Below are 15,192 nucleotides of genomic sequence, written 5' to 3'. Positions count from 1 at the left end.
ATATTTCCATGTTCATCCAGATGGCTGTGAAGATATATCCATGTTCATACAGGTGGCGGTGAAGATATTTCCATGTTCATACAGATAGCGGTGTAGATATTTCCATGTTTATACAGGTAGCGGTGTAGATATTTCCATGTTCATACAGATAGTGCTGTAGATATTCCCATGTTCATACAGATAGCGGTGCATCTATTTCCATGTTCATACAGATAGCGGTGTAGATATTTCCATGTTCGTACAGATAGCGGTGTAGATACCTCCATCTTAATACAGATGGTGGTGTAGATATTTGTATGTTAATACAGATGGCGTTGCAGATATTTCCATGTTCATACAGATGGCGGTATAGATATTTCCATGTTTATAGAGATAGCGGTGTAGTTATTTCCATGTGTAAAGAGATAGCTTTGTAGATATTTCAATGTACATGCAGATAGCTGTGTAGATATTTCCATTTTCATGCAGATAGCGGTGTAGATATTTCCATGTTCAAACAGATAGCGGTGTAGATATTTCCATGTTCATACAGATAGCGCTGTAGATATTTCCATGTTTATACAGATAGCGGTGAAGATGTATGCAAGTTTACACAGATAGCGGTGTAGATATTTCCATGTTCATACAGATAGCGGTGTAGATATTTCCATGTTCATCCAGATGGCTGTGTAGATATATCCATGTTCATACAGATGGCGGTGAAGATATTTCCATGTTCATACACATAGCGGTGTAGATATTTCCATGTTCATACAGATAGCGGTGTAGATATTTCCATGTTCATACAGATAGCGGTGTAGCTATTTCCATGTTCACACATATAGCGGTGTAGATATTTCCATGTTCATCCAAATGGCTGTGTAGATATATCCATGTTCATACAGATGGCGGTGAAGATATTTATATGTTCATACAGATAGCGGTGTAGATATTTCCATGTTCATACAGATAGCGGTGTAGATATTTCCATGTTCATACAGATAGCGGTGTAGCTATTTCCATGTTCATACAGATAGCGGTGTAGATATTTCCATGTTCTTCCAGATGGCTGTGTAGATATTTCCATGTTCATACAGATAGCGGTGCTGATATTTCCATGTTTATACAGGTAGCAGTGTAGATATTTCCATGTTTATACAGATAGCGCTGTAGATATTTCCATGTTTATACAGATAGCGGTGAAGATGTATGCATGTTTACACAGATAGCGGTGTAGATATTTCCATGTTCATACAGATAGCGGTGTAGATATTTCCATGTTCATCCAGATGGCTGTGTAGATATATCCATCTTCATACAGATGGCGGTGAAGATATTTCCATGTTCATACAGATAGCGGTGTAGATATTTCCATGTTCATACAGACAGCGGTGTAGATATTTCCATGTTCATACAGACAGCGGTGCTGATATTTCCATGTTCATCCAGATGGCTGTGTAGATATATCCATGTTCATACAGATGGCGGTGAAGATATTTCCATGTTCATACAGATAGCGGTGTAGATATTTCCATGTTCATACAGATAGCGGTGTAGATATTTCCATGCTCATACAGATAGCAGTGCTGATATTTCCATGTTTATACAGGTAGCGGTGTAGATATTTCCATGTTTATACATATAGCGGTGTAGATATTTCCATGTTTATACAGATAGCGGTGTAGATATTTCCATGTTTATACAGATAGCGGTGTAGATATCTTCATCTTAATACAGATGGCGGTGTAGATATTTATATATTCATACAGATGGCGGTGCAGATATTTCCATGTTCATACAGATGACGGTGTAAATATATCCATGTTTATAGAGACAGCGGTGTAGTCATTTCCATGTGTAAAGAAATAGCTATGTAGATATTTCCATGTATATGCAGATAGCTGTGTAGATATATACATTTTCATGCAGATAGCGGTGTAGATATTTCCATGTTCAAACAGATAGCGGTGTAGATATTTCCAAGTTCATACACATAGCGGTGTAGATATTTCCATGTTTATACAGATAGCGGTGAAGATGTATGCATGTTTCCAGATAGCGGTGTAGATATTTCCATGTTCATGCAGATAGCGGTGTAGGTATTTCCATGTTCATCCAGATGGCTGTGTAGATATATCCATCTTCATACAGATAGCGGGTAGATATTTCCATGTTCATAAAGATAGCGGTGTAGATATTTCCATGTTCATACAGATAGCGGTGTAGATATCTCCATGTTCATACAGATAGCGGTGTAGCTATTTCCATGTTCATACAGAAAGCGTTGAAGATATTTCCATGTTCAAGCAGATAGCGGTGTAGATATTTCCATGTTCATACAGATAGCGGTGCTGATATTTCCATGTTTATACAGGTAGCGGTGTAGATATTTCCATGTTTATACAGATAGCGGTGTAGATATTTCCATGCTTATACAGATAGCGGTGTAGATATTTCCATGTTTATACAGATAGCGGTGTAGATATCTCCATCTTAATACAGATGGCGGTGTAGATATTTATATGTTCATACAGATGGCGGTGAAGATATCTCCATGTTCATACAGATGACGGTGTAAATATTTCCATGTTTATAGAGACAGCGGTGTAGTCATTTCCATGTGTAAAGAAATAGCTTTGTAGATATTTCCATGTATATGCAGATAGCTGTGTAGATATATCCATTTTCATGCAGATAGCTGTGTAGATATTTCCATGTTCAAACAGATAGCGGTGTAGATATTTCCATGTTCATACAGATAGCGGTGTAGATATTTCCATGTTTATACAGATAGCGGTGAAGATGTATGCATGTTTACACAGATAGCGGTGTAGATATTTCCATGTTCATGCAGATAGCGGTGTAGGTATTTCCATGTTCATCCAGATGGCTGTGTAGATATATCCATCTTCATACAGATAGCGGTGTAGATATTTCCATGTTCATAAAGATAGCGGTGTAGATATTTCCATGTTCATACAGATAGCGGTGTAGATATCTCCATGTTCATACAGATAGGGGTGTAGCTATTTCCATGTTCATACAGATAGCGGTGAAGATATTTCCATGTTCAAGCAGATAGCGGTGTAGATATTTCCATGTTCATACAGATAGCAGTGCCGATATTTCCATGTTTATACAGGTAGCGGTGTAGATATTTCCATGTTTATACAGATAGCGGTGTAGATATTTCCATGCTTATACAGATAGCGGTGTAGATATTTCCATGTTTATACAGATAGCGGTGTAGATATCTCCATCTTAATACAGATGGCGGTGTAGATATTTATATGTTCATACAGATGGCGGTGAAGATATCTCCATGTTCATACAGATGGCGGTGTAGATATTTCCATGTTAATAGAGATAGCGGTGTAGTTATTTCCATGTGTAAAGAAATAGCTTTGTAGATATTTCCATGTATATGCAGATAGCTGTGTAGATTTTTCCATTTTCATGCAGATAGCGGAGTAGATATTTACATGTTCAAACAGATAGCGGGGTAGATATTTCGATGTTCATACAGATAGCGGTGTAGATATTTCCATGTTTATAAAGGTAGCGGTGAAGATGTATGCATGTTTACACAGATAGTGGTGTAGATATTTCCATGTTCATACAGATAGCGGTGTAGATATTTCCATGTTCATTCAGATGGCTATGTAGATATATCCTTGTTCATACAGATGATGGTGAAGATATTTCCATGTTCATACAGATAGCGGTGTAGATATTTCCATGTTCATACAGATAGCTGTGTAGATATTTCCATGTTCATTCAGACAGCGTGGTAGATATTTCCATGTTCATACAGATAGTGGTGTAGATATTTCCATGTTCATACAGATAGCGGTGTAGCTATTTCGATGTTCATCCAGATGGCTGTGTAGTTATATTCATGTTCATACAGATGGCGGTGAAGATATTTCCATGATCATACAGATAGCGGTGTAGATATTTCCATGTTCATATAGATAGCGGTGTAGACATTTCCATGTTCATACTGATAGCGGTGTAGCTATTTCCATGTTCATACAGATAGCGGTGTAGACATATCCATGTTCATCCAGATGGCTGTGTAGATATTTCCATGTTCATACAGATAGCGGTGCTGATATTTCCATGTTTATACAGGTGGCGTTGTAGATATTCCCATGTTTATACAGATAGCGGTGTAGATATTTCCATGTTTATACAGATACAGGTGAAGATGTATGCATGTTTACACAGTTAGCGGTGCAGATATTTCAATGTTCATACAGATAGCGGTGTAGCTATTTCCATGTTCATCCAGATGGCTGTGTAGATATATCCATGTTCATTCAGATGGCGGTGAAGATATTTCCATGTTCATACAGATGGCGGTGTAGATATTTCCATGTTCATACAGATAGCTGTGTAGATATTTCCATGTTCATACAGACAGCGGTGTAGATATTTCCATGTTCATACAGATAGTGGTGTAGATATTTCCATGTTCATACAGATAGCGGTGTAGCTATTTCCATGTTCATACAGATAGCGGTGTAGATATTTCCATGTTCATAGAGATAGCGGTGTAGATATTTCCATGTTCATACAGATAGCGGTGCTGATATTTCCATGTTTATACAGGTAGCGGTGTAGATATTTCCATGTTTATACAGGTAGCGGTGTAGATATTTCCATGTTTATACAGATAGCGGTGTAGATATTTTCATGTTTATACAGATAGCGGTGTATGTATCTCCATCTTAATACAGATGGCGGTGTAGATATTTATATGTTCATACAGATGGCGGTGCAGATATTTCCATGTTCATACAGATGGCGGTGTAGATTTTTCCATGTTAATAGAGACTGCGTTGTAGATATTTCCATGTGAAAAGAAATAGCTTTTTAAATATTTCCATGTATATGCAGATAGCTGTGTAGATATTTCCATTTTCATGCAGATAGCGGTGTAGATATTTCCATGTTCAAACAGATAGCTGTGTAGATATTTCCATGTTCATACAGATAGCGGTGTAGGTATTTTCATGTTTATACAGATAGCGGTGAAGATGTATGCATGTTAACACAGATAGCGGTGTAGATATTTCCAAGTTCATACAGATAGCGGTGTAGATATTTCCATGTTCATCCAGATGGCTGTGTAGATATATCCATGTTCATACTGATGGCGGTGAAGATATTTCCATGTTCATGCAGACAGCGGTGTAGATATTTCCATGTTCATACAGATAGAGGTGTAGACATTTCCATGTTCATACTGATAGCGGTGTAGCTATTTCCATGTTCATACAGATAGCGGTGTAGATATTTCCATGTTCATCCAGATGGCTGTGTAGATATGTCCATGTTCGTACAGATGGCGGTGAAGATATTTCCATGTTCATACAGATGGCGGTGTAGATATTTCCATGTTCATACAGATAGCTGTGTAGATATTTCCATGTTCATACGGACAGCGGTGTAGATATTTCCATGTTCATACAGATAGTGGTGTAGATATTTCCATGTTCATACAGATAGCGGTGTAGCTATTTCCATGTTCATACAGATAGCGGTGTAGATATTTCCATGTTCATAGAGATAGCGGTGTAGATATTTCCATGTTCATACAGATAGCGGTGCTGATATTTCCATGTTTATACAGGTAGCGGTGTAGATATTTCCATGTTTATACAGATAGCGGTGTAGATATTTCCATGTTTATACAGATAGCGGTGTAGATATTTTCATGTTTATACAGATAGCGGTGTATGTATCTCCATCTTAATACAGATGGCGGTGTAGTTATTTATATGTTCATACAGATGGCGGTGCAGATATTTCCATGTTCATACAGATGGCGGTGTAGATATTTCCATGTTAATAGAGACTGCGTTGTAGATATTTCCATGTGAAAAGAAATAGCTTTTTAAATATTTCCATGTGTATGCAGATAGCTGTGTAGATATTTCCATTTTCATGCAGATAGCGGTGTAGATATTTCCATGTTCAAACAGATAGCTGTGTAGATATTTCCATGTTCATACAGATAGCGGTGTAGGTATTTTCATGTTTATACAGATAGCGGTGAAGATGTATGCATGTTAACACAGATAGCGGTGTAGATATTTCCAAGTTCATACAGATAGCGGTGTAGATATTTCCATGTTCATCCAGATGGCTGTGTAGATATATCCATGTTCATACTGATGGCGGTGAAGATATTTCCATGTTCATGCAGACAGCGGTGTAGATATTTCCATGTTCATACAGATAGAGGTGTAGACATTTCCATGTTCATACTGATAGCGGTGTAGCTATTTCCATGTTCATACAGATAGCGGTGTAGATATTTCCATGTTCATCCAGATGGCTGTGTAGATATGTCCATGTTCGTACAGATGGCGGTGAAGATATTTCCATGTTCATACAGATGGCGGTGTAGATATTTCCATGTTCATACAGATAGCAGAGTAGATATTTCCATGTTCATACACACAGCGGTGCTGTTATTTCCATGTTCATCCAGATGGCTGTGTAGATATATCCATGTTCATACAGATGGCGGTGAAGATATTTCCATGTTCAAACAGATATCGGTGTAGATATTTCCATGTTCATAGAGATAGCGGTGTAGATATTTCCATGTTCATACAGATAGCGGTGCTGATATTTCCATGTTTATTCAGGTAGCAGTGTTGATATTTCCATGTTTATACAGATAGCGGTGTAGATATTTCCATGTTTATACAGATAGCGGTGTAGATATTTTCATGTTTATACAGATAGCGGTGTAGATATCTCCATCTTAATACAGATGGCGGTGTAGATATTTATATGTCCATACAGATGGTGGTGCAGATATTTCCATGTTCATTCTGATGGCGGTGTAGATATTTCCATGTTTATAGAGATTGCGGTGTAGATATTTCCATGTGTAAAGAAATAGCTTTGTAGATATTTCCATGTACATGCAGAGAGCTGTGTAGATATTTCCATTTTCATGCAGATAGCGGTGTAGATATTTCCATGTTCAAACAGATAGCTGTGTAGATATTTCCATGTCCATACAGATAGCGGTGTAGATATTTCCATGTTTATACAGATAGCGGTTGAAGATGTATGCATGTTAACACAGATAGCGGTGTAGATATTTCCATGTTCATACAGATATTGGTGTAGATATTTCCATATTCATCCAGATGGCTGTGTAGATATATCCATGTTCATCCAGATGGGTGTGTAGATAAATCCATGTTCATACAGATGGCGGTGAAGATATTTCCATGTTCATACAGATAGCGGTGTAGATATTTCCATGTTTATACAGAAATCGGTGTAGATATTTCCATGTTTATACAGATAGCGGAGTAGATATCTCCATCTTAATACAGATGGCGGTGTAGATATTTATATGATCATACAGATGGCGGTGCAGATATTTCCATGTTCATACAGATAGCGGTGTAGATATTTCCATGTTTACAGAGGTAGCGGTGTAGTTATTTCCATGTGTAAAGAGATAGCTGTATAGATATTTCCATGGATATGCAGATAACTTTGTAGATATTTCCATTTTCATGCAGATAGAGGTGTAGATATTTCCATGTTCAAACAGATAGCAGTGTAGATATTTCCATGTTCATACAGATAGCAGTGTAGACATTTCCATGTTTAAACACATAGTGGTGGAGATGTATACATGTTTACAGAGATAGCGGTGTAGATATTTCCATGCTCATACAGATAGCGGTGTAGATATTTCCGTGTTCATCCAGATGGCTGTGTAGATATATCCATGTTCATACAGATGGCGGTGAAGATATTTCCATGTTCATACAGATAGCGGTGTAGATATTTCCATGTTCATACAGATAGCGGTATAGATATTTCCATGTTCATACAGACAGCGGTGCTGATATTTCCATGTTCATCCAGATGGCTGTGTAGATATATCTATGTTCATACAGATGGTGGTGAAGATATTTCCATGTTCATACAGATATCGGTGTAGATATTTCCATGTTCATACAGATAGCAGTGTAGGTATTTCCATGTTCATACAGATAGCGGTGCTGATATTTCCATGTTTATACAGGTAGCGGTGTAGATATTTACATGTTCATACAGATAGCGGTGTAGATATTTCCATGTTTATACAGATAGCGGTGTAGATATTTCCATGTTTATACAGATAGCGGTGTGGATATCTCCATCTTAATACACATGGTGGTGTAGATATTTATATGTTCATGCAGATGGCGGTGCAGATATTTCCATGTTCATACAGATGGCGGTGTAGATATTTCTATGTTTATAGAGACAGCGGTGTAGTCATTTCCATGTGTAAAGAAATAGCTTTGTAGATATTTGCATGTATATGCAGATAGCTGTGTAGATATATCCATTTTCATGCAGATAGCTGTGTAGATATTTCCATGTTCATACAGATAGCGGTGTAGATATTTCCATGTTTATACAGATAGCGGTGAAGATGTATGCATGTTTACACAGATAGCGGTGTAGATATTTCCATGTTCATGCAGATAGCGGTGTAGGTATTTCCATGTTCATCCAGATGGCTGTGTAGATATATCCATCTTCATACAGATAGCGGTGTAGATATTTCCATGTTCATAAAGATAGCGGTGTAGATATTTCCATGTTCATACAGATAGCGGTGTAGATATCTCCATGTTCATACAGATAGGGGTGTAGCTATTTCCATGTTCATACAGATAGCGGCGAAGATATTTCCATGTTCAAGCAGATAGCGGTGTAGATATTTCCATGTTCATACAGATAGCAGTGCCGATATTTCCATGTTTATACAGGTAGCGGTGTAGATATTTCCATGTTTATACAGATAGCGGTGTAGAAATTTCCATGCTTATACAGATAGCGGTGTAGATATTTCCATGTTTATACAGATAGCGGTGTAGATATCTCCATCTTAATACAGATGGCGGTGTAGATATTTATATGTTCATACAGATGGCGGTGAAGATATCTCCATGTTCATACAGATGGCGGTGTAGATATTTCCATGTTAATAGAGATAGCGGTGTAGTTATTTCCATGTGTAAAGAAATAGCTTTGTAGATATTTCCATGTATATGCAGATAGCTGTGTAGATTTTTCCATTTTCATGCAGATAGCGGAGTAGATATTTACATGTTCAAACAGATAGCGGGGTAGATATTTCGATGTTCATACAGATAGCGGTGTAGATATTTCCATGTTTATACAGGTAGCGGTGAAGATGTATGCATGTTTACACAGATAGTGGTGTAGATATTTCCATGTTCATACAGATAGCGGTGTAGATATTTCCATGTTCATTCAGATGGCTATGTAGATATATCCTTGTTCATACAGATGACGGTGAAGATATTTCCATGTTCATACAGATAGCGGTGTAGATATTTCCATGTTCATACAGATAGCTGTGTAGATATTTCCATGTTCATTCAGACAGCGGGGTAGATATTTCCATGTTCATACAGATAGTGGTGTAGATATTTCCATGTTCATACAGATAGCGGTGTAGCTATTTCGATGTTCATCCAGATGGCTCTGTAGTTATATTCATGTTCATACAGATGGCGGTGAAGATATTTCCATGATCATACAGATAGCGGTGTAGATATTTCCATGTTCATATAGATAGCGGTGTAGACATTTCCATGTTCATACTGATAGCGGTGTAGCTATTTCCATGTTCATACAGATAGCGGTGTAGACATATCCATGTTCATCCAGATGTCTGTGTAGATATTTCCATGTTCATACAGATAGCGGTGCTGATATTTCCATGTTTATACAGGTGGCGTTGTAGATATTCCCATGTTTATACAGATAGCGGTGTAGATATTTCCATGTTTATACAGATACAGGTGAAGATGTATGCATGTTTACACAGTTAGCGGTGCAGATATTTCAATGTTCATACAGATAGCGGTGTAGCTATTTCCGTGTTCATCCAGATGGCTGTGTAGATATATCCATGTTCATTCAGATGGCGGTGAAGATATTTCCATGTTCATACAGATGGCGGTGTAGATATTTCCATGTTCATACAGATAGCTGTGTAGATATTTCCATGTTCATACAGACAGCGGTGTAGATATTTCCATGTTCATACAGATAGTGGTTTAGATATTTCCATGTTCATACAGATAGCGGTGTAGCTATTTCCATGTTCATACAGATAGCGGTGTAGATATTTCCATGTTCATAGAGATAGCGGTGTAGATATTTCCATGTTCATACAGATAGCGGTGCTGATATTTCCATGTTTATACAGGTAGCGGTGTAGATATTTCCATGTTTATACAGATAGCGGTGTAGATATTTCCATGTTTATACAGATAGCGGTGTAGATATTTAAATGTTTATACAGATAGCGGTGTATGTATCTCCATCTTAATACAGATGGCGGTGTAGATATTTATATGTTCATACAGATGGCGGTGCAGATATTTCCATGTTCATACAGATGGCGGTGTAGATATTTCCATGTTAATAGAGACTGCGTTGTAGATATTTCCATGTGAAAAGAAATAGCTTTTTAAATATTTCCATGTATATGCAGATAGCTGTGTAGATATTTCCATTTTCATGCAGATAGCGGTGTAGATATTTCCATGTTCAAACAGATAGCTGTGTAGATATTTCCATGTTCATACAGATAGCGGTGTAGGTATTTTCATGTTTATACAGATAGCGGTGAAGATGTATGCATGTTAACACAGATAGCGGTGTAGATATTTCCAAGTTCATACAGATAGCGGTGTAGATATTTCCATGTTCATCCAGATGGCTGTGTAGATATATCCATGTTCATACTGATGGCGGTGAAGATATTTCCATGTTCATGCAGACAGCGGTGTAGATATTTCCATGTTCATACAGATAGAGGTGTAGACATTTCCATGTTCATACTGATAGCGGTGTAGCTATTTCCATGTTCATACAGATAGCGGTGTAGATATTTCCATGTTCATCCAGATGGCTGTGTAGATATGTCCATGTTCGTACAGATGGCGGTGAAGATATTTCCATGTTCATACAGATGGCGGTGTAGATATTTCCATGTTCATACAGATTGCAGAGTAGATATTTCCATGTTCATACACACAGCGCTGCTGTTATTTCCATGTTCATCCAGATGGCTGTGTAGATAAATCCATGTTCATACAGATGGCGGTGAAGATATTTCCATGTTCAAACAGATATCGGTGTAGATATTTCCATGTTCATAGAGATAGCGGTGTAGATATTTCCATGTTCATACAGATAGCGGTGCTGATATTTCCATGTTTATTCAGGTAGCAGTGTTGATATTTCCATGTTTATACAGATAGCGGTGTAGATATTTCCATGTTTATACAGATAGCGGTGTAGATATTTTCATGTTTATACAGATAGCGGTGTAGATATCTCCATCTTAATACAGATGGCGGTGTAGATATTTATATGTCCATACAGATGGTGGTGCAGATATTTCCATGTTCATTCAGATGGCGGTGTAGATATTTCCATGTTTATAGAGATTGCGGTGTAGATATTTCCATGTGTAAAGAAATAGCTTTGTAGATATTTCCATGTACATGCAGAGAGCTGTGTAGATATTTCCATTTTCATGCAGATAGCGGTGTAGATATTTCCATGTTCAAACAGATAGCTGTGTAGATATTTCCATGTCCATACAGATAGCGGTGTAGATATTTCCATGTTTATACAGATAGCGGTTGAAGATGTATGCATGTTAACACAGATAGCGGTGTAGATATTTCCATGTTCATACAGATAGTGGTGTAGATATTTCCATATTCATCCAGATGGCTGTGTAGATATATCCATGTTCATCCAGATGGGTGTGTAGATAAATCCATGTTCATACAGATGGCGGTGAAGATATTTCCATGTTCATACAGATAGCGGTGTAGATATTTCCATGTTTATACAGAAATCGGTGTAGATATTTCCATGTTTATACAGATAGCGGAGTAGATATCTCCATCTTAATACAGATGGCGGTGTAGATATTTATATGATCATACAGATGGCGGTGCAGATATTTCCATGTTCATACAGATAGCGGTGTAGATATTTCCATGTTTACAGAGGTAGCGGTGTAGTTATTTCCATGTGTAAAGAGATAGCTGTATAGATATTTCCATGGATATGCAGATAGCTTTGTAGATATTTCCATTTTCATGCAGATAGAGGTGTAGATATTTCCATGTTCAAACAGATAGCAGTGTAGATATTTCCATGTTCATACAGATAGCAGTGTAGACATTTCCATGTTTAAACACATAGTGGTGGAGATGTATACATGTTTACAGAGATAGCGGTGTAGATATTTCCATGCTCATACAGATAGCGGTGTAGATATTTCCGTGTTCATCCAGATGGCTGTGTAGATATATCCATGTTCATACAGATGGCGGTGAAGATATTTCCATGTTCATACAGATAGCGGTGTAGATATTTCCATGTTCATACAGATAGCGGTATAGATATTTCCATGTTCATACAGACAGCGGTGCTGATATTTCCATGTTCATCCAGATGGCTGTGTAGATATATCTATGTTCATACAGATGGTGGTGAAGATATTTCCATGTTCATACAGATATCGGTGTAGATATTTCCATGTTCATACAGATAGCAGTGTAGGTATTTCCATGTTCATACAGATAGCGGTGCTGATATTTCCATGTTTATACAGGTAGCGGTGTAGATATTTACATGTTCATACAGATAGCGGTGTAGATATTTCCATGTTTATACAGATAGCGGTGTAGATATTTCCATGTTTATACAGATAGCGGTGTGGATATCTCCATCTTAATACAGATGGTGGTGTAGATATTTATATGTTCATGCAGATGGCGGTGAAGATATTTCCATGTTCATACAGATGGCGGTGTAGATATTTCTATGTTTATAGAGATAGCGGTGTAGTTATTTCCATGTGTAAAGAAATAGCTTTGTAGATATTTCCATGTATATGCAGATAGCTCTGTAGATATTTCCATTTTCATGCAGATAGCGGTGTAGATATTTCCATGTTCATACAGATAGCGGTGGAGATATTTCCATGTTTATACAGATAGCGGTGAAGATGTATGCATGTTTACACAGATAGCGGTGTACATATTCCCATGTTCATTCAGGTAGCGGTGTAGATATTTCCATGTTCATACAGATAGAGGTGTAGACATTTCCATGTTCATACTGATAGCGGTGTAGATATTTCCATGTTCATACAGATAGCGGTGTAGATATTTCCATGTTCATCCAGATGGCTGTGTAGATATGTCCATGTTCATACAGATGGCGGTGAAGATATTTCCATGTTCATACAGATGGCGGTGTAGATATTTCCATGTTCATACAGATAGCAGTGTAGATATTTCCATGTTCATACAGACAGCGGTGCTGTTATTTCCATGTTCATCCAGATGGCTGTGTAGATATATCCATGTTCATACAGATGGCGGTGAAGATATTTCCATGTTCAAACAGATATCGGTGTAGACATTTTCATGTTCATAGAGATAGCGGTGTAGATATTTCCATGTTCATACAGATAGCGGTGCTGATATTTCCATGTTTATTCAGGTAGCGGTGTTGATATTTCCATGTTTATACAGATAGCGGTGTAGATATTTCCATGTTTATACAGATAGCGGTGTAGATATTTTCATGTTTATACAGATAGCTGTGTAGATATCTCCATCTTAATACAGATGGCGGTGTAGATATTTATATGTCCATACAGATGGCGGTGCAGATATTTCCATGTTCATTCAGATGGCGGTGTAGATATTTCCATGTTTATAGACATTGCGGTGTAGATATATCCATGTGTAAAGAAATAGCTTTGTAGATATTTCCATGTACATGCAGAGAGCTGTGTAGATATTTCCATTTTCATGCAGATAGCGGTGTAGATATTTCCATGTTCAAACAGATAGCGGTGTAGATATTTCCATGTTCCTACAGATAGCGGTGTAGATATTTCCATGTTTATACAGATAGCGGTTGAAGATGTATGCATGTTAACACAGATAGCGGTGTAGATATTTCCATGTTCATACAGATACTGGTGTAGATATTTCCATATTCATCCAGATGGCTGTGTAGATATATCCATGTTCATCCAGATGGGTGTGTAGATAAATCCATGTTCATACAGATGGCGGTGAAGATATTTCCATGTTCATACAGATAGCGGTGTAGATATTTCCATGTTTATACAGAAATCGGTGTAGATATTTCCATGTTTATACAGATAGTGGAGTAGATATCTCCATCTTAATACAGATGGCGGTGTAGATATTTATATGATCATACAGATGGCGGTGCAGATATTTCCATGTTCATACAGATGGCGGTGTAGATATTTCTATGTTTATAGAGATAGCGGTGTAGTTATTTCCATGTGTAAAGAAATAGCTTTGTAGGTATTTCCATGTATATGCAGATAGCTCTGTAGATATTTCCATTTTCATGCAGATAGCGGTGTAGATATTTCCATGTTCATACAGATAGCGGTGGAGATATTTCCATGTTTATACAGATAGCGGTGAAGATGTATGCATGTTTACACAGATAGCGGTGTACATATTTCCATGTTCATTCATGTAGCGGTGTAGATATTTCCATGTTCATACAGATAGAGGTGTAGACATTTCCATGTTCATACTGATAGCGGTGTAGCTATTTCCATGTTCATACAGATAGCGGTGTAGATATTTCCATGTTCATCCAGATGGCTGTGTAGATATGTCCATGTTCATACAGATGGCGGTGAAGATATTTCCATGTTCATACAGATGGCGGTGTAGATATTTCCATGTTCATACAGATAGCAGTGTAGATATTTCCATGTTCATACAGACAGCGGTGCTGTTATTTCCATGTTCATCCAGACCGCTGTGTAGATATATCCATGTTCATACAGATGGCGGTGAAGATATTTCCATGTTCAAACAGATATCGGTGTAGACATTTCCATGTTCATAGAGATAGCGGTGTAGATATTTCCATGTTCATACAGATAGCGGTGCTGATATTTCCATGTTTATTCAGGTAGCGGTGTTGATATTTCCATGTTTATACAGATAGCGGTGTAGATATTTCCATGTTTATACAGATAGCGGTGTAGATATTTTCATGTTTATACAGATAGCGGTGTAGATATCTCCATCTTAATACAGATGG

The sequence above is a fragment of the Gorilla gorilla genome, chromosome 10, assembly GCF_029281585.2.
Source record: "Gorilla gorilla gorilla isolate KB3781 chromosome 10, NHGRI_mGorGor1-v2.1_pri, whole genome shotgun sequence".
NCBI classification, from domain to species: domain Eukaryota; kingdom Metazoa; phylum Chordata; class Mammalia; order Primates; family Hominidae; genus Gorilla; species Gorilla gorilla.
Note: the sequence above shows the minus strand (reverse complement) of the source record.